We start from the raw sequence: 27,915 nt of genomic DNA, 5'->3' as shown, positions 1-27,915 counted from the left end.
TCCTCCGGGTGCTCCGGTTTCCTCCCACAGTCCAAAGATGTGCGGGTTAGGTGGATTGGCCATGCTAAATTGCCCGTAGTGTCCTAAAAAAGTAAGGTTAGGGGAGGTTGTTGGGTTACGGGTATAGGGTGGATACGTGGGTTTGAGTAGGGTGATCATTGCTCGGCACAACATCGAGGGCTGAAGGGCCTGTTCTGTGCTGTACTGTTCTATGTTCTATCTCTTCTATCCCGATCGGGGCCCCAGGCCCTTCTGAAGCTCCCCGTCCACCTTCGGGAAATTCAGCCCCCTGAGGAAGTGCCTAATCCCCTCTGGCCCCGGTAGAGTTCTGACCCATACAGCCTACCACACTCCTTAAATGCCTTATTCACCCCTGCTGTGTCTCCCACCAGGTTCACATCCATCCTTTACTTTCCAGATATCCCTGGTTGCCTCCCTCTGTCTAAGCTGCTGCGCAAGCATTCTGCTGGCCTTCTCTCCATGGTCATAAATCGTCCCCTTCGCCTTTCTCAGCTGCTCCACCGCCCTCCCTGTGGTTAACAAGCCAAACTCCACCTGTAGCCTCCGCCGTTCCCTTAAAAGCCCTGCCTCAAGGGTCTCTGTATACCTCCTGTCGACCTGTAGTATCTCCTTTTACCAGTCCGTCTTGTCTCTGCCCTGTCCACCTTCTCCCTCTGGGCCCGTATCGAGATCAGCTCCCCTCTAACCACCGCCTTCAGTGCTTCCCAGACCACCGCTGCCGGAATATCCCCCGTGTCGTTGACTTCCAGGTAATTCTGAATAAGTTTCCTCAACCGCCGGCACACCTAACCTCCAGTGCGGCGCTGATTACTGTCTTTACTAACCTATAGGTCAACCCAGTGTGGAGCATGGTCTGTGATTGTGATCGCCGAGTACCCTGTGTCCACTACCTCCCGTCAGTAGAGCCCTGCTCAAAATAAAGAAATAGATCCGGGAGAACACTTTACGCACGTGTGAGTAGGAGAACTCCTTTACTCTTGGCTGCCCAAATCTCCATGGGTCGCGCCCCCCCCCCCACCACCAAACAAAAATCTGCTCCCACGAACCCTTTAGCACCTTGGCCATTGCTGGCACCCTGCCCGTTTTTGAGCTTGACCGGTCTAAACCAGGGTCAATAGCTGTGTTAAAGTCCCCTCCCATGACCAGTTTATGCGAATCCAGGTCCGGCATCTGCCCCAACATCCTCTTTATAAACTCCACATCGTCCAGTCCTGAATGGAAAACCTGTCCGACCCAAACTTTCCGTAACCTAATCTGGTCATCTGGCTACTCTAAGGTGCGTCTCCTGCAGCATTACCACGTTTGCTTTCAGGCCTCTGAAATGCGCGAGCACGTATGCCCTCTTGACCGGCCCATTGAGCCTCTTGCTGTCCAGGCGATTTCCCCCCCCCCCCCCCCAACAGAGAACAACACCTCCCACCCCCCCCCCCGCTCATATATACATATTCAAATGAAAAACAATCCCAACACAATTGCCCAACAGAGATATTTTAAAAAAACAAGTTGAATACATAATAAAACAAAAGGATCATGCGAAAGATCCAGCATCTGAACAAACACACCTCCAGCCCCCAATAGTGCAAATGCAACCTTTATCTTACTCAGCTCTGCAGCTGGCCCCAGATCCATGCAGCAGGCATGACAAATAACATCCGAAAAAGCAAGCAACCAGAAACTTAAAAAGAAACCCCATAAACACTACAGCAAAGTTCTCAGTCCGACACCAGTCCTTTCCTTTTTGCGAAGTTCAGTGCTTCCTCAGGCAATTCGAAATAGAAATGTTGCTCCTTGTGTGTGACCCAGAGGTGGGCCAGATGCAACGGCCTGAACTTCACCACCTTTTTCTTGAAAAGGGTCGACGTGATCTGGTTAAACCCCGCTCTTCTCCTGGCCACCTCCGCACTCGGGTCTTGATAAATCCGCAGGATACTGTTGTCCCATTTGCAGCTCTGTGTCTGCTTGGCCCACTGTAAAACGCGCTCCTTATCCTGCTATCTGTGGATCTCGCCACCATTGCCTCAGGGGTGGGGGTTGGGGTGGGGGGGGGGGGGGAAGAGAGGGGGGATGGGGGTCTCCCATTCGCGGCTTCCTCGCAAGCACTGTCAGCCCTGTCCACCTCCAAAGGTTGGGGGAATGACCCAGCCCCAGCAGCTTCTCGAACGTGGTCGCTATGTATGCCCCAGCGTCTGCTCCTTCAGACCCCTCCGGGAGCCCAACGATCCTTGAGCTTTGCCGATGGGATCTATTCTCTCGGTCCTCCACCTTCTCCAGGAGCCTTTTCTGCTGGTTTCTTAGCATCCCCACCTTCATCTCCACCACTGTTTGATGTTCCTCCTGGTCAGCCAGTGCCTTCTCTACTTTCTGGATCGCCCGTTCTTGGGCATCCAATCTAAGTTCCAGCCGCGAAATTGTCTCTTTACTCTGGTCCAAGCAGTCCTGCTTCTGCTTGGCGAAGCCCTCCTGGATCACTTGCATCAACTGCTGCGTTGACTGCTGGGTCGACAAGCCAGAAGTTTGGTCCTCTGCCATGCTTCTTCCCAGTGCTGCTTCAGCTCAAGCCTTCTCTGTCCTTCGGTTTCTGCCTTTTGCGAGCCCTTCTAGTCCTCCTCTCCATGCGTCGATGTGGGAATTTAGTTCACAATTGCCTCTGGCATCAATTTTTCAACTCTAGTCCGGAAAAAAATCAGGGGGGAAAAGGTCCAAAAGTCCGACCTGAGCGGGAGCCACCAAATGTGTGACTTACTCCTTCATAACCACCACCGGAAGTCAATAAAAGTTATTTCTTTCGATTCTACAAACTCATGCTGGATTCTTCGTGGCCCTCACAAAAGAGTCTGAATGATGCATATTGTTCTACAAATCAGCCAGTAGGAAGAAATAAGTGACTTGCGAATTGCCACAAGTTATTGGCCAATATGTGCCACTGTACCATTTAACTTTACCTAAACTGCATCCATGTGTTTTTTTTAACATCCCATTTTTTGACATGTTCTGTTGTTGAATTGCACAGACATGTAGAGCTCCAGCCAGTGTGACCAACTAGTGCTTTGCACAATTGTCTCGGAATATGCATTGGTGTGCCCTGTCCCCCTCGGCAGTTGCAGGGGTGCCGCAGCCCCAGTTGTAAGGTGTGCATGGAGGTCTAAGGTGTGCATGGAGGTCTGGAGGCTATGTGGAGGCATGAGGTGCTGGCAAATCTGGCAGTGTGACAGTTCTGCCAGGGCATAAGGGGCGATATAGAAATGCTTCTTCACAAGGCTCCAGTAAGATGAGAAATAAATATAATGTGGTCCTGGGCTCATGGTGTCACTTTCAACATTTTCCTCATTAGTGGAAAGTCGCCAAGGATCTCTTTCATAACCACTACAAATCCAGCCTAGTCAGTTAGCACTCTTTTTAGTCTGATCAATCATCAGCAACATAAAGGAAGGTGTTGTCTACTGTACTATTAAGCTGCGTTACTCACCAATAACTTGCTCAATTTGGGTTCTACCCAACTAGGGCAAGAGCGGGCTTTAAATTTAGTAGGATAGAGGAATCAAGTAATGGGAAATTACAGTAAATTAAAGGGCAAGGACCGGGCAGAAATATGAGGTAGCAATTTGGGTAACTCCGTCTACAAGTTTGCTGTGACACTAGCATAGTGGGTCGGATCTCAAACAATGATGAGTCAGAGTGCAGTAGGGAAATAAAGAAGCTAGGTGCAATGACATCAATCTCTCCCTCAATGTCAGCAAAGGACTTTGTGGACTTCAGGAAGCAAAATGTCGTACACACCCCTGTCTGCATCAGCTGTGGTGGAGATGGTTGACAGCTTCAGATTCCAAGGTGTAAGCATCACCAACAATCTGACATGGTCCACTCGCGTCGACGCTACGACTAAGAAAGCACAACAGTACCTATACTTACTCGGGAAATTAAAGTTCAGCAGAAAGCATCCTATTTGATATGGCAGCTGCTTGGTTCAAGACCATAAGAAACTACAGAAAGTCGTGAACACAGCCCAGTCCATCATGCAAAACCGCCTCCCATCCATTGACGCTGTCTACACCTTCTGCTGCCTTGGAAAAGTGAGCAGCATTATCAGAGACTCCTTCCAGTCGTGCTATTTCTCTCTTCCAACGGGCCGAAGATATAAAAGTCTGAGAACTCTGACCAACAGATTCGAAAACAGCTTCTTCCCTGCTGTTACCAGACTCCTGAAAGGCCCTCTTGTATGATCTCTCTGTACATCTTCTCTACAGTTGCAGCACTACATTCTGTATGCTTCACCTGATGTCTGTATTATTGTATGTCCTATGTTTTTCATGTATGGAGTGATCTGCTTGGATTGCACACCAAGACTAAGTAGTTCTAATGATCAATATGCAAAATCAATGTGTAGAAGTAAGAAATAGCAAACATAAATCAACAGCTATACTGTAGGATGGCGTATACAGGAAGAAATAAAACGGAACCAGTGGATGTACTGTACTTAGATTTCCAAAGGCATTTGATAAGGTGCCACATCAAAGTTTATTGCGGAAAGAAAAATCTCATGGGTTGGGGGGAACATTGGCATGGATAGAAGGTTGGCTAGCTCACATGAAAGAGTAGGCAGAAATTAATACTTTTGTGATTGGCAGGATGCAAGAGTGGTGTGCCATACCATTCGCCAACATCTTCAAGCAAGGAGACAAAGCGGATTGTGGAGACTACAGAGGAATCTCTCTACTACCTGTCGCCCAAATCCTCCCCAGCTGCCTTCTCCTCGTCTCTGAAGAAATCCTTCCAGAAAGCTAGTGTAGCATCCGACCATAAAACGGACATGGTTTTCACTGCTCAGCAACTTCAAGAGATGTCAGAAGCAACATCAACCATTCTAGATGGCCGTAATCTATCTGACCAACGCTCTTGACTTTGTCAATCAGGAAGTGCTATGGAAGGCCCTGCCGAAAGCTGGCTGTCCAGAGAAATTCATCAACATCCTCTGACTGCTCCATGACAAGATTCTGGCGACAGTCCTCACCGAGACAGAAACCTTTTGAGGTTAAGATTAGTCAAGTAGGAATGTGTCATCATCCCCACCTTTTTCTCTACCTTCATCGCCACCATCTTCGCCTTGTCAAGAACCAGCTTGTCAATGGAGTGGGCATTGTTAACAGGTCGAATGGAAAACGTTTCAACTTCAACTGGTTGAAATCCAAGAAGAAAACAACACTGACATGGCTCATGGAGCCTCAATATGTGGATGATATTGCCATCTCCACTCTCGCCGAAGACAATCTTCAAATCATGCTTGGCACCTTTGCGGAAGGATATCAAGGAATTGGTCTCTGTCTCCACCTTGAAGACTCGAGTCTTTTACAAACCTGCCTAGGGCAAAGATCCAGTCTCTCCCTCCATCAAGATCAATGGAGAAACTCTCCCAAATGTGGAACATTTCCCATACCAGAGACGCCATCGCTCCTCTATTGACATTGATGCAGAGATCCAACATTGTATCTAATCTGCGAGTGCCTCCTTCAGACACCCAAGGGAGAGAGTCTTTGATGAGCAAGTCATCTGTGCTGACACACAGATCCTCGTGTACAATGCAATCATCCTCCCAACTCGTATGCAATTCTGAAACTTGTACTACGTACAGACATGAACTTGACCCTGGAGAGGTACCATCAACACTGTCTGAGACTGATTCTCCACATCAGCTGAGAGGTCAAGCTTACTAACATTTTCCTTTTGAAGGAGCCAATCGTACCAACGTAGAGGTCATGATCATCCAAAACCAACTCCACTGGGCTGACCATGTGCTTCGGATGCCGTAGTCCCGGCTGCCAAAATAAATCCTCCTTGCCCAGCTCCAGGTAAGCTCCCGAACAAGAGGAGGACAAAGGAAGCACTTCAAAGACACCCTGACTCAACACCTGGGAGACACTTGCTCCGAAGAGACCTATTTGAAGGAATCTCCTGATTAAAAGGGCACAATTATTTGCGGACACCTGACAAGAGGAGGCCCGGAAAATAATCCTGAGAAAGGGATACCAGTCACCTAGAGTCAAAGGCTCGATTCCCACCCCACAGAACCCATGACCAGTAACATTGAGTTTCTTAGCTGGACAATCATACTTGTTGGCGAAGAAGACAATAACTCTGTAGGATGGCATATACAAGAAGAAATAAAAAGGGAGCCAGTGGATGTCTGTTCTTAGATTTCCAGATGGCATTTAATTAGGTGCCACATCAAAGGTTACGGCAGAAAATAAAGATCGAGACTGATGTTTGCTAAATTTGCTGATGACTCAAATATAGGTAGGAAAGTAAGTTGTGGCTACAAAGGGACATAAGGTTAAATGAGTGGGCAAAGATGTGGCATATGGAGCATAATGTGGGCAAATGTGAAACTGCCTATTATGGCAGGAAGAATTTTTTAAAAGCAGTATATTATCTAAGTGCTGAGAGATTGCAGAGGGATCTGGGTGCAGGAACAACAACTGTAGCCAACTTCCTTCCTTAAATACAACTCCAACCAGTGGAGAGTTCCCCCGATCATCACTTTGTAGAGGACCAACATTCACTTTAGTTTCTCTTTTTCTAAATATTTGTAAAATCTTGCTATCTTATTTTATAGTTTGAGCTCGCTTTCTCTCATACAGTACTCTACTTCCTCCCTCAAATGTAATTATTCCTTGCTGTTTTTTAAATTCCATCCAATCTTTTTTCTTTCTTAAATTTAGAGTACCCAATTCATTTTTTCCAATTTAAGGGGCGAGTCTACCAGTACAGAAGTAATTAGGAAAACTAATAGCATGTTTATTGTGAAGGGTATTGAATACAAAAGCAGAGCACTGGTGAGACCACATTTGGAGTACTGTGTACAGTATTGGTCTCATTTTTAAGAATGGGTGTAAATGCGTTAGCAGTTCAAGGACGGTTTACCAGACTAATACCTGGAATGGTGTAGATTTGTGTTACCTTGGCCAGCATGTATTGCTCACCCCTATTGCCCTTGGAAAGGTGGTAAGCTCCCTTCTTGAACCTCTGCAGTTCCTACAGTGTAGGTACACCCACATTGCTAAGAGGATGTTACAGGATTTTGACGCGGCAACAGTGACGGAACAGCGATATGTTTCTACTCAGGATATGAGCGACTTGGAAGGGAACCTCCAAGTCGTGGTGTTCCCAGGCATCTTCTGCTCTTGTCCTTCTGGATGGTAGTGGTTGAGGATTTGGAAGGTGTCTAAGGAACCTTGGTGAGATACTGCAGTGCATCTTGTAAATGGTGCACACGGCTGCCACTGTTCGTTGGTGTGAAGGGATTGAATGTTTGTGGAAGGGATGCTAATCAAGTGAGCTACTTTGGCCTGGATGATACCAAGCTTCTTGAGTGTTGTTGGAGCTGCACTCGTCCAGACAAGTGGAGAATATTTCATTGCAAGCTGACTTGTGCGAGGTAGATAGTGGATAGACTTTGGGGAATTAGGAAGTGTGTTGCTCGCCATAGGATTTCTCGCCTAATTTTGCAGCAAACTTATTTATATGGCTAATCCAGTTCAGTTTCTGGCCAATGATAACCCACAGGATGTTGTTAGTGGAGGATTCGGTGATGTTAATGCCATATCGAGGAGCGATTGGTTGGATTATCTCTTGTTGGAGACGTTGTCAATCTCGGGAGTTCAGCTTCCCAGTGCTTTAAAAAAAACCTAAAGTGTGGGCTAAACCGGTGAGAAACTCCCTGAAAAACCCGCCACAAATGAACATAGAATTTTTTGGGGAGATTTGTGCCTATGGCATTTTGTTTCCTCATCTAAATCATTTGTGAATAGCTGGGGTCTTAGCGCCAATCCCTGCGGTACCACACGAGTGACTGCCTGCCAATTTGTTGAGCGTGATTTTGGATCCTGCCACTATTTTCTAAGTGCTCTGCTATAAAATCTTTGGATTCTATGGATCTATGGATTGTAGAATTCTCCCCACCACCGACATCAGACGTACTGGTCTATAATTCCCTGTTTTCCCCCTACCTCCCTTTTTAAATAGTGGAGTTACATTAGCTACGCTCTAATCGGCAGGAACTGTTCTAGAGGCTATAGAATCCTGAAAAATGACCCCCAATGCATCCACAATTTCGAGAGCCACTTCCTTAAGAACTCTGGGATGTAGATTATCAGGCCTTGGGATTTATCAGCCTTCATCCCATCAATTTCTCCAACATCATTTCTCATGGCGTCGAGGTCCCAGGTTCAATCCCGGCTCTGGGTCACTGTCCGTGTGGAGTTTGCACATTCTCCCCATGGTTGCATTGGGTTTTGCCCCCACAACCCAAAGATGTGCAGGTTAGGTGGATTGGTCACGCTAAATTGCCCCTTAAATTGGAAAAAATGAATTGGGTACTCTAAATTTAAAAAGAAAAAAGATTGGATGGAATTTAAAAAACAGCAAGGAATAATTACATTTGAGGGAGGAAGTAGAGTACTGTATGAGAGAAAGCGAGCTCAAACTATAAAATAAGATAGCAAGATTTTACAAATATTTAGAAAAAGAGAAACTAAAGTGAATGTTGGTCCTCTACAAAGTGATGATCGGGGAAACTCTCCACTGGTTGGAGTTGTATTTAAGGAAGGAAGTTGGCTACAGTTGTTGGTGGCTGATCATCTCGGCCCCAAGATACCACTAAATGTGTTCCTCAGGATAGTGTCCTATGCCCAAGCATCTTCAGCTGCATCAGTGTTGGACCTTGCTATAATCATAAGGTCATAAGTAGGAATGTTTACTGATTAGTATTCTGTTTAATTTGCAGTTGTTTAGATGATGGTCTGTGTCGCATTTGTATTTCAGGCGTGGGCTACTGAATGGCAAGTATTAATGTTACACAATTACTGTTCCAATAAGAGGGAGTCTAACTACCTCCGATTGATGTTCAACAGCATTATCATTGCTGAATCCTCCACCAGTCAGAATCCCAGGAGTCACTGTTGACCAGAAACTGAACTGGACCAGTCGTAAATACTGGTACCCAAGAACTCGTCTGCCAAGCTCTCAACCCGAGGTCTGCCAAGCTCCTTTTAGATATCCTCCCTCAGCTTCCACAGAGAAAAATCCTCCTCCATCTCATTTTCCCCCTTTTCTCCACCTCTCTCAATTCTCCACTTTTGTCAAAGGTTGGATATTCTGCAAGAAATCACTCCTGACTTGTGCTTTGTGGGAAGTGAGAGGGGTTTTGGGGAAATCGGGGTGGGAGTGCCAATCATACTCGAAGTTCATCACCATCCAGGATGAAGCAGCTTGATTGGCTCCCCATGCCACCGTAAGCATTTACTCTCTCCACCAGCAAATTGGCATCTGAAGATGGGGGAGAGATCGTAAGGCAGAGTTGTTTCAGAGGATTGAACGAAAGACTGTGCAGGGCTCAGGATGTAGCAGTTAGTAGTGAACAGACAGTAAACTAGAGGTTGTGAAATTAAATTTGTATGCTGGGGCGTATGGGTGGTTATGGCTAGAAAAGATGGATGGGATTGAAAATTATTGTACTGACGTTCAGGGAGATGATTTGGGATGTGGAATAGAATGAGTGCTGGATGTCTGGAATAAACTATCTATTTCGTATAGGTAGGGCTGAGGATGCCAATGGCGTATTAGGGATTATAGCATGAGTGGAAGTGTTGGCAGCAATGAAGCAATAGTTGCAGTGCTGTGCAGATAAATAATAGTGTTGGTAACAGATTAGACATGGGGTTAAACATACTTTGTCGTGGTGTCAAGAAAAGCAGCGTACAGCTATTTACCAGAAATGGGGATAGAATTAACACTTTTGGAAACATGTTTCTAGTCTAGACAGAATCGGATAGCCTCCATCTTGCTGGTGTTCTAGAAAAAGTTTTTGGGCTTCCGCAAAAATTGATCTGATAGCTTGAGGTCAAGAATATTGAGAGAGAAAAGGCTGTGTTTTATTTCATGGAAGCTGACTGTGCGCGGTGTCATTGAATGATGTAATGGCAATAAGCATTTTCAACTGGGGATTTAATGGGAATATAGCTGGAAATAAGAGTTGCATTACGTTATGTAAGTGTTCATGGTCTATTGGAATGTATAGTAATAAATTTACTATGCACATTGACCCCTGAGATATTCTGATCCATCAAATGTTAGGTTCCATTTGTAGATACCTTGACATTAATACTTCTAATAATCAAATATTCGGGAGCAGCTATAGCTGATTTTTGTTCTTTTTGCCAAAAAAAAATAGTTTGCTAACCAACAATGATAGGATCCAAAGGATGAAGCATGTTGCAAGTGAATTCTGCAAGAGTTTCTATAATTAATAATAATATATACTACTTTACTTTCATTGCTGCAATGATGCCTCCTGAATTGCTAATTTATTTTGTACCTCCAACCACGGTGTGTTAGATGCTGAATCATTTTAAGAACTCAATTTATGTAGCTACAGGAAGCTTTATATGTCTTCATAATGAATTGGCAACTTTTGGCAGATTCCTAGAAGCTAGTTACAATAATGTAGAATATTCTGTTGTGGTAAATTTAGCTGATAATCCCAGAACTGGGGCTTGTATTTGGACCTTTACTTTACCCAGAAGTACCAGCTATATGAAAGTGCAATTTATTGATTAGCTTTGACATTTCCGAGAAGCTGTGGTGCTCAAGTTGTTATTTTTCCTTCACTTCTTGCTTTCATTAACTTTGGTTGTAATTGGGTTGTTGCACAAAAGAAGGGGAAGCTTGGTGAATATTTAATTAAAAGAAACATTGTGACAGAGTTTCTTTAAAATGTATCAAATGCTATTAGAACATTACTGGATGCAAATTACATTTTTAAGCACTGAAGCTTTGCACTCTCCCTTGATTATATACATAGATTTCATACTTTATGCATTTTTCTCTCTCTTAATAGAATACGGTGAAATCGGGGCTTTAAATTTAATTTTATTTAATTAAATTTTAAATTTAAATAAAAGGCACGGAGAAGGCGCAGAGGAGGCACAGCAGAAGATGATGTCCAGGATCAGCAAGGAAATGGCCGTTAAAGAAGCCGATGAGGGCCCGTCGGGGTGTGGAGAGGTCACCACGGGGTCACCAAGGAAAAAGGCTGGAGCACCAGGGGAGGCCGCATTGAATACGGCTGAAGAAATAACCAAGGTTATGGCTGCGGAATTCAAAAGGCAGTTTACAAAACACTTGGAGGCGATGTGGAAGGAGATGAGGGAGGTTTTGAGTGTGCTAGTGGAGGAGGCGATTCCCCCGGTGACGACGGCTGTGGCGGGTGCAGTGGCAGAGATGCGGGCGCAAGGGGAGGCGCTGAAGGGAAGTGTAGGAGACGGTGTTGCAGCACGGTGATCAACTTACCTTGATGGGGAAGGAGATGCGGAAGGTGATGGAGGTGAACAAGGATCTGCGAGGAAAAATGGAAAACCTGGAAAACCGATCCAGGCGACAGAATTTGAGGATTGTGGGGCTGCCCGAAGGAGTTGAAGGGCCGAGGCTGACGGAGTATTTTGCCGCTATGCTGGCAAAACTATTGGGGGAGGGGGAGGACCCTCCCGATATGAACTGGATCGGGCTAAGCGGTCGTGAAGGCCTGTACCAAAGGCGAGTGACCCGCCAAGGGTAGTGACTCTGTGCTTCCGTAGGAGAAGGTCCTGTGCTGGGCCAAGCAGAAGTGGGTGGTGCAGTGGGCTGGAGCTGGTATACGTGTATACCAGGACTTTACGGTGGAGCTGGCAAGGAGACGGACTGCTTTCAACCGGGTGAAGAGGGGACTGAACATTAGCATGGTGCAGTATGGCATTGTATATCCAGCGAAGCTGAGGGTGACTTATAAGGTCAAGGACTTATTATGGAACGCGGAAACAGCGGAGGAGTTTGCGAAGGCAGAAGGACTGTGGCAGAATTGAGAAATGGTCATGTGTTGATGTAACCTCAGGACTGTATTTTCTTTTGTTCTTTTTTGTTTCACTGTGTGTGGGTATATGGGCTAAAGGAGCCAATGTTGTATATATTTGGACAAGTGATGGGATTTGCACTCGAAGTGAGGGCTCTTTGGGGTGTAGGTGGATATGTGTGCTAAAAGGGGATTTCTGGGCTTCCCTAGGGCTGGGCAAGGGGGAAAGGGACCCAGACACAGGCCTCCATGCTGGCCGGTTTAAACATGGCAGTGAACGGGAGTGAGGTGGGGGGAGGGGCTGCGGCCATTGGAACCTGGCAGAACAGGGTCCGAGTGGTCTAGCCGGGGTGGAAAGTTAGGGGGGGGGAGTTTTACAAGAGGCAGTGGGCAGGAGGAGTTGGATTGGAGGGAAGGGGAGGCGGGGGGGGGGGGTTAATAATTCTTGGGTATCACGTATGGTGCTCTTTCAGCGGTTGGGCAGCGTGGGGGGGGGGGGGGGGGGGGGGGGGGGGGGGTGGGGGGGGAAAGAGGAGAGGAAAGAGGGTGGACTCTATGGTGACCATGGGCGGTCCCGGACTCCTTTTTCTCCTTTGTTTTTTTGTTTCCACCTTGGGAGGGTTTGTTTTATTGGATGCATATATTGACAGGTGGGCTGTTGTTTGGGATAGCGGGAGGATGGGATTGTTGTTATTGTTAAGGAGAGTGATTTTGTTTGTTATCGTTTACTGTTTGTGGGTGGGGTGTAAATTTTGGAGGAAAATATGAAAATGGAGAATGAGAACATTTTAAAAAAAAATGTTTTTATTGGCGTTTTTCAATTTTACAGTATGATTGTAAAAAAAAAAAAAATATATATATATATATAAGTACCCAATTTTTCCTCTTTTTCCAATTAAGGGGCAATTTAGCGTGTCCAGTCCACCTACCCTGCACATCTTAAGGTTGTGGGGGTGAAACCCACGCAGACACGGGGAGAATTTGTAAACTCCACATGGATAGTGACTCAGGGCCAGGATTCAAACCTGGATCCTCAGCGCTGTAGGCAGCAGCATTAACCACTGTGCCACGTGCTGCCCCTACGGTGTGATACTTTTAACGGATTATTTACATGTTGTACAATTTCTTATTACATATTTCTTTTTTTTTAATAAACAATTTTATTGAGGTCGTTTTTGGCTTTGTAAACAGTTACAGACATCAACAGAAAGAAAGCAAAAAAGGCAGAAATGTGCAAACATGCGCAAAGAAGTCAATAAATGGTTGCCACCTCCGGGCGAACCCCTGTACAGATCCCCTCAAGGCGAACTTAATTTTTTCCATACCCAGGAAACCCGACATGTCCGCAAGCCACAACTCAGTCTTCGGGGGCTTTGAGTCCCTCCACGCCAATAGCATTCGTCGCCGGGCTATCAGGGACGCAAAGGCCAAAACATCGGCCTCTTTCTCCCCCTGGGCTCGCGGGTCTTCCGAAACCCCAAAAAGTGCCACCCCTGGACCCATCGCCACCCTTGTTTTTAGCACCCGGGACATGACGTCCGCAAATCCCTCCCAGTACCCCCTCAGCTTAGGGCATGCCCAAAACATGTGAACGTGGTTCGCTGGTCCTCCCGCGCACCTAGCGCATTTGTCCTCTATCCCAAAGAATTTGCTCATCCGAGCCACCGTCATATGGGCCCGGTGAACGACCTTAAGTTGAATCAGCCCGAGCCTGGCACATGTCGCGGTCGAATTTACCCTACTCAGGGCCTCTGCCCACAGCCCGTCCTCCATTTCCCCGCCTAGCTCCTCCTCCCATTTAAGTTTCAGTTCCTCCGTCTGGGACCCTTCCTCCCTCATGAGCACCGTATAAATACCCGAGACTCTACCCTCCCCTTCTTCCCCCCTAGAGACTATTCTGTCTAGGATCCCCATTGGCGGGAGGCGTGGGAAAGATGGGACCTGTCTACGAACAAAGTCCCTCAACTGTAGGTACCTAAAATCATTTCCCCTTACCAGCCGAAATTTCTCCTCCAAGCTCCTCAAACTCGCAAAGCTCCCTTCCAGGAACATATCGCCCACTCTTCCCACCCCCGCCCGCCGCCATACTCTAAACCCCCCATCCATACTCGCGGGGGCAAACCGATGGTTGTCGCAGATTGGCGCCCAAACCGATGCCCCCGTCTCCCCTACATGCCTCCTCCACTGGCCCCATATCCGCAGGGTCGCCACCACTACCGGGCTGGTGGAGTACTTGGCCGGCGGCAGCGGTAGAGGAGCCGTGACCAGGGCTGCCAAGCTGGAGCCCCTGCACATAGCCGCCTCCACCCGCTCCCAGATAGACCCCGTACCCACCATCCACTTCCTTATCATAGCGATGTTGGCCGCCCAGTAATAATTAATCAGACTCGACAAAGCCAGCCCTCCCTCGCTGCGGTTCCTCTCCAACATCGCCCTCACCCGCGGGGATTTTCCCGCCCAGACAAAGCTCATGATCATCCTGTTAACTCTTTTGAAGAAGGACTGTGGAACAAAGATCGGGAGGCACTGAAAAACAAACAGAAATCTAGGGAGGATTGTCATCTTTACAGTCTGCACCCTCCCTGCCAGCGACAGCGGGAGTGCATCCCATCTCCGAAACTCTCCCTTCATTTGCTCCACCACCCTGGCCAAATTTAACCTGTGCAGCCTGCCCCAGTCTCGTGCGACCTGGATTCCCAAATACCGGAAATTTTCCTCAACCAGCCTAAACGGTAGCCCTCTCCTGACCCCTTGCCTGTACCACAAACATTTCACTCTTGGCCATATTTAATTTGTATTTTAATTTCATCAACATTCCCAGTATACTTCCCATCCCGGCCACTGGGTCCGACACGTACAGGAGCAGGTCATCTGCGTAAAGAGAGACCCTATGTTCTACCCCGCCCCTCACCATCCCCTTCCATCCCTCTGCGGCTCTCAGCGCAATCGCCAGCGGCTCTATGGCCAGCGCAAACAGCAGCGCGGAGAGCGGGCAGCCCTGTCTGGACCCTCGGTACAACCAAAAGTACTCCGACACTTCTCTGTTCGTCCTGACGCTGGCCCTCGGGGCCTGATATAATAATTTGATCCAATCCCTCCCCGAACCCAAACCGTCCAAGCACCTCCCATAGATAGTCCCACTCCACCCGGTCAAAGGCCTTCTCGGCGTCCATCGCCACCACTACCTCCACCTCCCTGCCCGCCGGGGGCATCATTATCACATTAAGTAATCTTCTCAGGTTGGCTGCCAGCTGCCTACCTTTCACGAACCCAGTTTGGTCCTCCCCAATCACCTCCGGTACACAGTCCTCCATTCTAACCGCCAGTACCTTTGGCGTCAACATTAATCAGGGAGGGGGCAGCACGGTGGCACAGTGGTTAGTATTGCTGCCTACGGCGCTGAGGACCCGGGTTCGAATCCCGGCCCTGGGTCACTGTCCGTGTGGAGTTTGCACATTCTCCCCGTGTCTGCGTGGGTTTCACCCCCACAACCCAAAGATGTGCAGGATAGGTAGATTGGCTATTCTAAATTGCCCCCTTAATTGGAAAAAATAATTGGGTACTCTAAAATTAAAAAAAAAACATTAATCAGGGAGATTGGCCTGTAGGACCCGCACGCCTCCGAGTCTTTACCCCGCTTCAATATCAGTGATATAGTGGCTTGCGACATTGTTGGCGGCAGGGTCCCTCTGTCCCTTGCCTCATTGAAAACCCTCGCCAAGACCGGGCCCACCAGCTCAGAAAACTTCCTATAGAACTCTACTGGGTATCCATCCGGCCCCGGGGACTTCCCCGACTGCATGGCCTTTAGGCCCCCCAATACCTCCTCCACTCTAATCGGGGCCCCCAGCTCATCCACTCCCCCCCCCCCCCCACCTACTGTTGGGAAGGTTAACCCGTCCAGAAACCTTTTCATCTCCTCCGGTCCTTCCGGCGGCTCCGAAGTATACAGCTTGCGATAGAAGTCCCGGAATACCTTATTCAATCCTGCCGGGTCCTCCACTTTGCGCCCCTCCCCATCCCTCACTCTACCTATTTCCCTGGCCGCCTCCCTCCTCCTGAGTTGCTGCGCTAATAGTCTGCTAGCCTTTTCCCCATGCTCGTACACCACTCCCTTCGCCTTCCTAAGCTGTTCCACGGCCCTACCCGTGGATAGTGTCCCCAGTTCCGCTTGTAGTCTCTGCCTCTCCCTGAGTAAAACCTCCCCCGGGGACTCAGCGTGCTCTTCATCTATCCGACCCATTTCCCTGACCAATCTATCCATCTCTGCCCTGTCTGCCTTGGCCCTGTGGGCCCCAATTGAAATCAGCTCCCCCCCGCACTACTGCCTTTAGCGCCTCCCACAGGGTCGCTGCTGAGACCTCCCCCGTGTCATTCACCTGCAAGTAATTTTGCATACACCTCTGAAGCCTCTCGCAGATCCCCTCCTCCGACAGCAGTCCCACGTCTAGCCTCCACTGCGGGTGTTGGTAGCTCGCTCCCCCGATCTGCAGGTCTACCCAGTGCGGGGCATGGTCTGAGATAGTAATTGCCGAATATTCCGTGTTCTTTACCTCCGCTATACAATCCCTACTTAGTACGAAGAAATCTATCCTAGAATATACTTTATGGACGTGCGAGTAAAACGAGTAGCCCCTTCCTGTCGGCTGTCTATCTCTCCAGGGGTCCACTGCCCCCATTTGCTCCATAAACCCTTTTAGCTCCCTTGCCATTGCTGGGGGTCTACCCGTTCTGGGACACGACCGATCCAAGGACCATGTTAAAGTCTCCCCCCCCCCCCCCATTATTAGCCTGTGAGAGTCCAGGTCCGGGATCTTCCCCAGCACTTTTTTAATGAAGTCCACGTCATCCCAGTTCGGGGCATATATATTCACCAGCACCACTCTTCTCCCCTCCAGTCTGCCCCGTACCATCAGGTATCTGCCCCCCTGTCTGCGGCTATGCCCTCCGCCTCAAATTGCACCCGCTTGTTGATCATGATTGCCACCCCCCTGGACTTCAAGTCCAAGTCCGAGTGGAAGACCTGGCTAATCCAGCCCTTCCTTAGCCTGGTCTGGTCAGACACTTTCAGATGTGTCTCCTGCAACATAATTACGTCCGCCCTCAGAGCCCACAAGTGTGCGAACACACGCGCCCTCATAACCGGCCCATTCAGTCCTTTGACATTCCAGGTGATCAGCCTGGTCGGGGGACACAACCCACCCCCCCCCACCACGCCGGTCAGCCATAGCCTTTCTCGGGCCGGCTCCGGCCCGTGCGTCGCGCCATTCCTGGCCAGCCCGTTGGCTGCCTCCACCCTCGACCTCCTTTCAAGTGCCTATTTCAAGTCCCTCCCACGTCAGCAGAACAACCCCCCCCCCACACTCTTGAGCAGTCCACCCTCACTCCCCACAACCTTGGGCATCACCACAAAGAAGGCTGTCCAGAACCCTCTGGGGCAAGCCCAGATGTGATTGGACGGGCTCCCTGGCACTGTTCACATTTATCCTCTACCTCCGGGACAAATCTGTTCATTCGGATTCTGGTTAGGTGCACTTTGTGCACTACTTTAAACTGCACGAGGCTGAGCCTTGTGCAGGAAGAGGTGGAGTTTGCCCTGTTCAGTGCTTTGCTCCAGAGTCTCCAACCCACTTCTGTCCCCAGTTCGTCCTCCAATTTTCGTCTAGCTTTGTCCAGTGGTAGTCTTGCCCTGCCCAGTAACTGTCCATAGATGTTCTCACAGTTTTCCTCCCCACCCTTATTACTGTACGTAGATATCAGTTCCTCTAGTGTGTCTCTCGGGACCCTGTGGTATCCTGCCGTCTCCTTGCAGAGAACGTGTTTGATATGGAGGTGTCCGAGTTCCTGTCCTGTCCTGTCTCCATTTTTAAAGATGGTGGAAATTTGTGGTTTCTGCAGCTGGGGGTCATGGAGGACATCTTGGTTGGACCGAAATGTTGCCCCATCTAGTTCCATGTCTGTAGTGTGGTTACCACCACTGGGCAGGATGTGTATTTTGTCAGGAGGGGATGGAAGCGCTGCTGTGGAGAGGGCCCGGAGGTTCGTTCTCTTGTAGGAAGACTCCTCCATCCTCACCCACTCCATATTGGGTTCACGTATCCATCCGCTCACTCTCTCTGCCTCAGCTGCCCAGTCATAGTATTGTAGATTTGGCATGATCAGACCACTCATATTTTGCCGCCCCCACACGCACGCACAAAATCCATGATAATTTTGTCTATCTTGTGGAAGAGGCCTTGGGGATGAAGATTGGTATGGACCTGAACAGGAGAAGGAATCTCGGCAGTGCATTCATTTTGATAGTCTGCACTCCCCCTGCCAGGGAGAGCTGTATGTCCACCTTGACTTCCTCCGCCAGACTGATCCAGTTCATCGAGGAACCATTTATTCCCTGCGCCCCCGTTGGGGAGCTCGAAGGTGTACAGCCCTTGGTAGAAGGTCTCAAACACCCAATTGACCTCTTCTGGCTCAGTTCCAGTCTGCCTCTGCTTTTAGAAGGTCCCACGTGTCTGGCGGAGTTGGTGTACTGCTTTCCTGGTGGATAGCAGGTTAAAGTCCATTTACAGCTTTTTCCTCTCCGCCAGAAGCTCTTAAGGTTGGGGCCTCTGAGTACTCCCTGTCAACCTCCAGGATGGAATCAATCAGTTGTTGCCTCTCTTCCCTGTCTTTTCAAGTCTTGTAGGCTATAATTTCTCCCCTGATCACAGCCTTCAGAGCCTCCCAGAACGCGGAAGGTGAGACTTCCCCATTCTGGTTTTTAATAATGTACTCGCCTATGACCTAAAGATGGTTGTCTTTATAAAATCTCTGTCGTCCCAGTTGGGTGTGTACACGTTTACCAGTGCCACGTCAGGACATTGCTGACAATGACGTATCATCCCCCTGGGTTCATAACTGTCCTCGTCTCAGTGAACCTCGTCCTCTTGCGAATCAATATGGCTTCTCCCCTAGCCCTCGTCCCGTAGAATCATCTCCGCGATCACGTACCTGGCCTTCCACAACGACTTCTGGCAAGCAACTCGCCAGTCATTTTACCAGAAATTTCACAAGGACTTTTTACGCCAAGTGTCGGGAGTGCGATGGGTTTGTATGACCCACACTCTGCTGGGTCTTTGTCTTTCTTTCTTTGGGATTAGTGAGATCAAGACCTGTGCCAGTGTGGGTGGCAGGGCCCCCTCGACAGCGAATTGTTGAACATCTCCCACAGGTGCGGGGCCAATACTGACGCACACTTTTTGTAGAAGTCGCCCGGGAACCCATTAGACCCTAGGCCTTCCTGGATTGCTTGGTGTTTATGCACTCCATGGCCCCCTTGAGATCCCCCTCAACAGTGATTCCAGTCCCTGCCCCTTTTTCTCCACCGTTGGGAATACCAGCCCGTCTAGTAACTGCTTAAAAGCAAATTACTGCGGATTCTGGAATCTGAAACCAAAAGAGAAAATGCTGGAAAACCTCAGCAGGTCTAGCAACATCTGTAAGGAGAGAAAAGAGCTGACGTTTAGAGTCCAAATGACCCTTTGTCAGAGCTAAAGGTATAGAAAGTGGGAGATATTTATTCTGTAGGGTGAGGGAATGAAAGATGATTCATAGCCACAGAAACCAAGGGAAAAGAGTGCTTATGGCAGTTTCTCTTCCCCCCCCCCCCCCCCCCCCCCCCTCCACTCTGCGTTACTCCTGTTAACGACATTGCTCGCTAGGATGGGCTCTCCACCCTTTTCGCTACTTAATATCACTAAGTTTGGGCTGTTGAAGGGGCTGCTTCCAAGGAGGAGTGCCAAACCCCTCCTTGCCCCATTGGCCTGGCCCCGCTGTGTAACCCTAACCCCTAGTATCCACAAGCTCTAATATAGTTCCCTATGCCAATAAATGTGTTGATTCTCCACTAGACAATTGCGGAAAGACACATTTGAAGTTTACCCGCCAGCTGGAGCTAAAACAGCAAAGAAGAACAAGAAAAAAACGGACCAAAGGATTTAAAAAAGCATCCACAGACAATGTATATACCCCCCAATCATTCATAGAGGTCCATGATTTTGCGCTTTTCCGCTCAGTTCTTACCCAGTCCGTTCCTTTGCACAAAAGCATTTGTCTCCTCCGGCGTGTTGAAGAAGTGGTGCTGGTCCTTGTCCTTGTATGTGAACCAGAGTCTCGCTGGGTATAGCATGCCTTGCTTTTGAAAAGTGGTACTTTGGCTCAATTGAACTGCGCTTGACCAAGTCAGCCCCAGTGTCCTGTTGGACGCTGGCCTATCCTTCCCATTTGCAAGACTGCATGTTCCTTGCCCAACTCTGGATATGTTCTTTTGTAGTCTGATGATTACTGCCTGCGGGCGTTCCCCCAGTCGTGGCTTCTGGCACAGCAACCTGTGGGCCCAATCTACCTCTGGGGGTTTGGTGAGGCCCTCCTCCCTGACCAGCTTCCCGAGCATCCTTGACATGAACTCATTTGGGCCCTCTGGCCCTCTTGAACCTTCTGTGCCATCTGGTAGCCTGGCGATCCGGAGCTTTGACGTTGCAATCTGTTGCTATCCATTGGTCATCTATCTTGGTCTTCAGCGTCTTTTGGGTCGCTGCCAACCTTGGTTTTTCGGCCTCGAGCGAGGTGACGATTCATTCATCTTGCTCGGTGACCACCTTCTCCACTTCCAGATCAACACCGACACTCCAGCTGTTGCTCCACCCTGCCCATCGATACATGTATGGGGGCAGCATGCCTTGATTTGCTGTCTTATTGCTGCCATTAGGTGGTCCTCTTACTGCCTCCATGTGCTTTTAGATTTCTATTGACGTGAACTCCATCAGCGTCTCTGTCGATGTCTGGGATGGTGTTGGCGACTCTACTGGGTCCGCCATGTTCTGATTTGCGTTGCCAAGTGGGCCGGCTCCAATGTTTGTTCCCCTTCCGACCTGTTTGGTGGTTTGCCGATATCCCAAACCGGTCGAGTTGTTGATGGTGTCCGAATAATTTAGGCTTTTTACAATTTTGGTGCCTGTTCCTCGGGTCAAAAAGGTCCAAGACGTGCGACTGCTCAGCTCATGGCCACCACCAGAAGTCGTAGGTTACAGTTGCATGGAGAGGATTCAAGGTTGGAAGCTCAATTATGGGGCAAAAGATGTGAGTGTTCAACCCATGGTCCGGGAAAACGAGACAAATTTAAGTTTGTGACCGAGCTAATAATGGCTTGGTATTTTCAATATGTTAACTACATTCTTAGAATAAACCTTGTTTGGATTACGGTGTCTAGGAAGTCTTGATGAATCACACCTGAAGTGAAGGCTTTTTGTGCTCCATCGTAACCAAATTCAGCATAAAGGCCATAGGTCAAGTGAACTGGATTTTCTACGCCCTGGCACATAACAAGGGTCATCTGTTCCCTATTCCAAGTTCCAAGCACTTTGAGACACTTGCCTCTGTTCTGCCTTTTCCTTTATTATAATAATCTTTATTATTGTCACAAGTAGTCTTGCATTATCACTACATTGAAGTTACTGTGAAAATCCCCTTGTCGCCACACTCCGGGTACATGGAGGGAGAATTCAGAATGTTCAATTCACCTAACGGCACGTCTTTCCAGACTTGTGGGAGGAAACCGGAGCACCCAGAGGAAACCCACGCAGACACGGAGAGAATGTGCTGACTCCACACAGACAGTGACCTAAGCCAGGAATCAAACCTGGGACTCTGGCAGTGCTAACCCCACTCTGATCTCTTAATGTGCCACTATCAGCACCCCTCTTGGTCACTGTCACCACCATTTACATTCCCTTTGTCTTTTTGTCCATGACGTCTTTTCAATCTCCACCTATCGCTTGCCCTATATCCAGACTCTGCTCCAACAATGTGTATCTCATCCCATTTCTGGTTCTCTATCTTTGACAAAGTTATCGTATAAATAGCTCTGTTCTCTCTCCACGGATGCTGTCAGATCTGCTGAGATTGTCCAGTATTTTCTGTTTTTGTTTAACAAATTACGCATGTGCTTGATATGTGAGAGAGAGAAAAATGTAAAAAAGTGCAAAAGTTGTGTCAGTGAGTGCAATGCATATTCTTGTCTCATGGTGGCGATAAATCTCTTTGCACTACATACCAGATGCAAGTTACAAATGGTTACCTTTGTAAACCCTTCTGACAAAACTGGCAAATTCTGCAGTTGCTTGTAAGTCGATTTGTTGATCTAATAAAAAAAATAATCTTTTGTAGTTGGATTCATTAGTGGGTAAAAAAAGTCACTTCAGACAGCCTTCGTTTAATTCATTCACTGTGCTGATTTAGCTGGCCTTTCCGAAGGGAGCATTTTCAGAGATTGCAATTGAACTCTGTACTGTTAAACTAGAAAATGGAAGTTCCGTGTAATCACTATAGTGCAGAAGGAGGCCATTCAACCCATCAAGTCTGCATCCTTTCCCTGTAACCCCATCTAACCTTTGGACACAAAGCATGGTCAATCCACCTAATTTTGGACTGTGGGAGGAAATTCCGGGAGAATGTGCAAACTCTATATACCCTGGCGCTAACCACTGTGCTGTCCCAGGTTATTTGGCTTGGTGTCAATTTTGAATGATTACTTTCTGTGAAGCACTTTGGGATGATTACATAGCATTCATTAAAAAGTATAAATAAATAGTTGTATGATTGCAATTCTTAAAGTCCTGTTGCAAAATTTGTGTATACGGTTGTGAGTTTGACCTAATTATGTGGCTCTGTGGCATTATTTAATATTACAGCTCACAATTGGCGAGTTATCACCAAGCATGTATAATCTCACCTGAGGCAGTAAGCAAGTAGATGATCTGGTATGAATTTGCCCATTGGTTTTCGGCTTGAGTTCCTGCTCCTGATGACTATACAGTGACTCCTGCACATGGACACCATGCAATCTATGTTTGTGTAAATATGGTGATACAATGAAACTCAACATATTAGTTTTTTATACATTTAATATGCTTCAAATGTTTTTAAAATAGCTATACAGAAATGTTTTATTTGTTTTTGCCGTTTCCAGGAAGTGAACGTTTTCTGTTGGAGTATTAAGTGTAGAATCAGTTCCAGTTGGATCAGCTAATAAGGTCAGCATTTTAAGTTATTCGAGCAACAATCTTTTGAAGTGTCTTAAAATTATATTCTTAGTTGTAAGAGAAATTACTAACTGTTGTAGCTGTTGTTCCATTGGGCATGACTAGCAATTCCTATGCTTATTTTACCAGTGATGCCAGCACAGACCAAGGTGGAGCTAATCCACTTTTCTAGCTACCATTATGACAATGGAAAACCTCCTTCAATAAACATAACTAGAAGAGGGTTCACTACATCTGTGCAATTCCGAAATCTTGAATACCGTTGTTTTTCAGATTCTGTTTGAAGTTTGCCTTTTGCATCATATATGAAGTCACCTTGATATCTGAGAGTTGCTGAGCTATTTAGATAAAGGAAGTTCCTGGATTTGATCACTTTAGCTGGTTGCTGTATTTATTCGTAATACCTCTGGTTAGGAAGAAAATTGGCTGGACTTCTGGTTTGATCTTTGTCCAGCAATCCTTAATTACGCTGTGTGCTGTGTCAATAAGCTTTGTTGTAATGCATGAAGTATAAACTGCTGAAACCTATTATTAAGGTCATGTACGAAGTCCAGCTTCTTTGGCAAAGCACCAAATTATGTAGAACTGTGCCGAGCAAGGAGTTGGTTCTTTCTGAGTAGGGAAAAGATTAAATTGACGGGCAGGAAAAAAAAATTACCGTTGTTGCTTCAGCAATGCTACTGCCTGCTGAAGCAGGAAATAGTGAGTGACTATATTGCATCTTTGGCTGTTGTATACTTTCAATCTTGAGGCACCATGCCAAAAGAGGGACACCATTAACTCTTGCTGCCCAAAGTACCTGCTTGAAAATGTAAGGTAGGCAATTGAAGCCTGGATTGGATTCAATTGCTATACCCTGCAGTAGCAAATACTGTCTCTCTATCTCAACCTATGGACAATATTTCCGACAACCGTGTACGCTTAGAAGATGTTGAAATAATTCAATAACTTTGAAACCGTGACCTGCAATCTAGGCACAAGCCAACCAAGAAGTTTCAAACCTCAATAGTCAAGAGCTACTCATGTAACGAGCATATCCATGTTTCTTATTTGTATGTCTACCTCACCGAACTCACCAAGTCCCCATATTTAAGTCTGGGCATGTTCTAATGAGATTGGAAAGTGTAGCGATTGGAAGATTTTAAGAAAGTTGGATTATAAATGTTGGGATAAATTTTGAGTTAAAAGCCTGAGGGTATAGTGTGTGGCTGCAGTGATCATGGCTTTAAAAAGGATTTTCTTTTGCTTCGAGGGAATAGCAGGTGAAATTGACAAAGGAATGTGTTTTTCAGTCTAGCCCAGTGGACTGTAGTTTGACTGGGGAGGTCCCAAGGACGTTAATGCGCTTTTGCAGCCTGCAGAGATGATTTATGTTTCTTCTAGCCTGTCCAACACTACCTGTCCCTCTACATATCTTTATATAATCTGCAAATTTATCAACAATGCCCTCCGTTCCTCCCAAATCGTGAATAGTTGTGACCCCAACACTGATTCCTGCGTACACCAGCTGCCATTCTGAAAAAGACGCCTGTTTCCCCATCCTCTGCCGTCAGCCAATCCTCGACCCATGCTAGTGCGTTGCCCATAACACCATGGGCTCTAAATCTTACTTAGCAGCCTGCTGTACTTGTCAAAGACCTTCTGTAAATCCAAACACATCACGTCCACTGGTTCTCTCGTTAAGTCATCAAAGAATTCAAACAGATATGACCTCCCCTTGACAAAGCTGTGTTGACGTAACCGTATTTTGCAGTGTACTTCTTAGTATTCTGCAATCTCACCCTTGATAATGGACTCATCTTGCTAACAACTGAAGCCAGGCTAATTGACCTGTAATTTCCTGTCTGTTGCCTCCCTCCCTCCCTTCTTAAACAGGTGTTACATTTGCCATTTTCCAATCCTCTTCGACCCTCCCTCCCACCAGTGATCACCACCTGCCATATCCTTGTTTACGTATTACTACTTCTCCAATCTCATTTTACAGTAATAATAATCTTTATTAGTGTCACAATTAGTCTTACATTAACACTGCATCAAGGTTACTGTGAAAATCCCATTAGTCACCATACTCTGCCACCTGTTCGAGTACACTGAGGGAGAATTCAGAATGACCAATTCACAAGCACATCTTTCAGGACTTGTGGGAGGAAACCGGAACACCCGGAGGAAACTAAGGCAGACACGGGAAGAATGTGCAACCTTCGCACAGGCAGTGACCCAAGCCCTGGTCACTGGTGCTGTGAAGCACCAGAAGGGGCTGTTTAGCACAGGGCTAAATCGCTGGCTTCGAAAGCAGACCAAGCAGGCCAGCAGCACGGTTCGATTCCTGTACCAGCCTCCCGAACAGGCACCGGAATGTGGCGACTAGGGGCTTTTCACAGTAACTTCATTTGAAGCCCACTCGTGACAATAAGCGAGTTTCATTTTTCATTTTCAAGCAACAGTGCTAACCACTATTGATGGTCCAATGTCCATAAACTGACCACAGCACCGTGGTACATGGCATCATTCAAGTGGGGGAGGAGAGAAAAGTAATGTTGTCTTAATTGGGGTAGTATCGTTGGGGGCATATAGACACTGTGATCGGGGTCGAGGATCCCAAAGGTAGTGTTGCCTACCTAGTGCTCGTGTTCTGGATATCTCATCTGGGCTGCAGAGGAACTTGAGTCTGAGCCAAGCAGGGAAGCTGGTGGAACAGCAATGCCAAGAGAAGTTTTGGGGGGTTATTCGGGAGGCACACCAGAAATTCATCCCAAGGAGGAGGAAACGTGCTAAGGCATCCATGGCAGACAAGGGAAGTCGGGGACAGCATAATAGCACAGGAAAAAGCAGACAATGTAGCGAGGATTAGGGGGAAGCTAGAGGATTGCATAGCCTTTTAAAAGCAATCAAGAGGACTGCCTTTTTATATATTAAAAAAAAACTCTTGCAATCATCTTTTATATTACTAGCCAGCTTACAGTCTTTCATCTTCTCACCCCTAATGGCTTTTTAGTTGTCCTCTGATTGCTTCTCTCTCTCTCTCTCTCTCTCTCTCTCTCTCTCTCTTTCCCCCCCCCCCCCCCCCCCCCCACCTTGCGCATCTGCCTGTTCTTTTGATAAGACACATCCTTGAATATTTAGTTTCCAGCCCTGATCCCCTTGTAGCTACGTCTGTGATGCCCACATCGTACCCGCCAATTTCTATGTTTGCTACAAACTCATTTACCTTGTTTTGTATACTGTGTACATTCAGGTGCAACACCCTCAGTCCTGCGTTGACTGCCCCCCTTCTTATAGTTGTCCCCTTATCTGCTGTGCCTGAAGTTGGATTCCTGCTGCTTTCCATACTCTGTTCTGTTACTTATTCTGGAAACTTTACTAACCTCTCCTGAGCCATTCACCCCTTTAACTAGTTTGAAGTTCTCATCATTAATCTGCACTCCTACCTTCTCTTTTTAACTTAATTGAGGTGAAGACAGTCCCATCGGGACAGCTCCCTCCTTCCCCAGTACTGTGTCAATGTCCCAGCAATTGAATCTATTTCTCCTACACCAACCTTTTGAACCACATATTTACATCTTTAGCCTTATTGGCCCTGTGCCAATTAGCTCGTGGCCCAGGTAGTAATCCGGAACTTCTAACCTATTTGGTTTTGCCCCTAGTTGCTCCTATTCCTTCAGCAGAACCTCTATCCTTGTTCTACCGACGTAGTGGTACCTACATGAAGCACTGCCCTCCCACTCGAGTCCCTCTGCAGCCCAGATGAGATATCCTGAACACTCAAACACACCTCACCTCGCACTCTTGCGCACCTCACACACCACATCTCTCTCTCACACACACTCGTCTAAATATCACTCGCACTACTCACACTCGTCACACCCTCCTGTCCCTAACCACTGGTCGAATTCAAGGTAGTTAATCTAAGAGGTGTAACTACCTCTTGAAACACGGCGTTCAGATAACTCTTTTCCCCCTCCCTCCCTGATGTGTCACAGCATCTGAAGCTCCGACTTCAGCTCATTAACTCTGAGCCGAAGTTCTTCAAGCAACCAACATTTCTACAGATTGTTTTACTAAAAACCACAGTGGGGTCCACCAGCTCCCTTCTCCTGCAGGTACAACACATCACCTGGCCCTGCATCTCTATTTTATTTATTTCATTTTTAATTGTTTTTTTAAAATTCCAGCTGATTTTTAGATTTGCTAATCTGTAAAATATTTCGCTTTTTACCTCTAATCTGAAGCAATTTAGAATATAGGTAATGCAAATTAGCAATTACGAGCCAGCCAATGAACTTGCTGTTTTGCTATGACGCCTCTCCTGGATTGTTTTTCAAATTTAGCCCGTTGACGAGGTGTCCCCCTCGGCTTGAATGTTCTTTTCTTTTTCGAAAATATTTTATTGAGGCATTTATAATTTTAACCATCAGATATCAAAAGGAACAAAACAACACACAACCCCATAACAAACAGGACCTCCTTTCTCAGTCTCCCTTTCCACTGGTCTTCCTAACCGTACTCGTGTCTCCCCCCTACTGACAGCTTAATTTTTCTCTAAGAAATCAATGAACGGTTGCCACCACTGGGCAAACCCCTGCAGCGATCCCCTCAAGGCGAACTTGATTTTCCCGAGTCTGAGAAACCCTGCCATGTTGTTAACCCATGCCCCCGACCTGGGGGGCACAGAGTCCCTCCACCCTCGTAGGATCCATCTCCGAGCACCAGGGAGGAAAAGACCTCTCTCGCCCCCGGGGCTCCCATATCTTCCAACACGCCAAAGATCGTTACCTCTGGACCACACTCACCGTTCTGACATGATGTCAGCAAACCCTTGCCAGAAACCCCTCTGCTTCGGACATGCCAAAACATATGGACATGGTTCGCAGGTCCCCCCACACACCACCAACAACTATCCTCCACCCTCTCAAAGAACCTGCTCATCCGGGCCACTGTCATATG

The 27,915-nt window shown here is 47.4% G+C and overlaps 1 protein-coding gene and 1 long non-coding RNA gene across 15 annotated transcripts in view; one reads left to right on the top strand and one right to left on the bottom strand.

Annotated features, from left to right (window-relative positions):
- The window catches only part of LOC119953761 (guanine nucleotide-binding protein G(I)/G(S)/G(O) subunit gamma-7-like), a 256,723-nt gene that overhangs the window by 21,205 nt on the left and 207,603 nt on the right, over positions 1–27,915 (top strand). For 9 of the 14 annotated variants that reach the window (XM_038778365.1, XM_038778363.1, XM_038778367.1 and 6 more), the window contains one exon: positions 22,899–22,962. The exons of the other annotated variants lie outside the window; for them this stretch is intronic. The gene's annotated coding sequence lies outside the window, so the exon portion shown is untranslated. The remainder of the gene's footprint in view (positions 1–22,898; positions 22,963–27,915) is intronic. 14 annotated transcript variants of the gene reach the window in all.
- LOC119953764 overlaps positions 1–27,915 on the bottom strand; it is a 147,060-nt gene that overhangs the window by 113,702 nt on the left and 5,443 nt on the right. The window lies entirely within an intron of this gene.

Source organism: Scyliorhinus canicula, chromosome 18 (genome assembly GCF_902713615.1).
Source record: "Scyliorhinus canicula chromosome 18, sScyCan1.1, whole genome shotgun sequence".
NCBI lineage: Eukaryota > Metazoa > Chordata > Chondrichthyes > Carcharhiniformes > Scyliorhinidae > Scyliorhinus > Scyliorhinus canicula.
The sequence above is the reverse complement of the archived record's forward strand: the minus strand, read 5'-3'. Positions and strand labels throughout refer to the sequence as shown.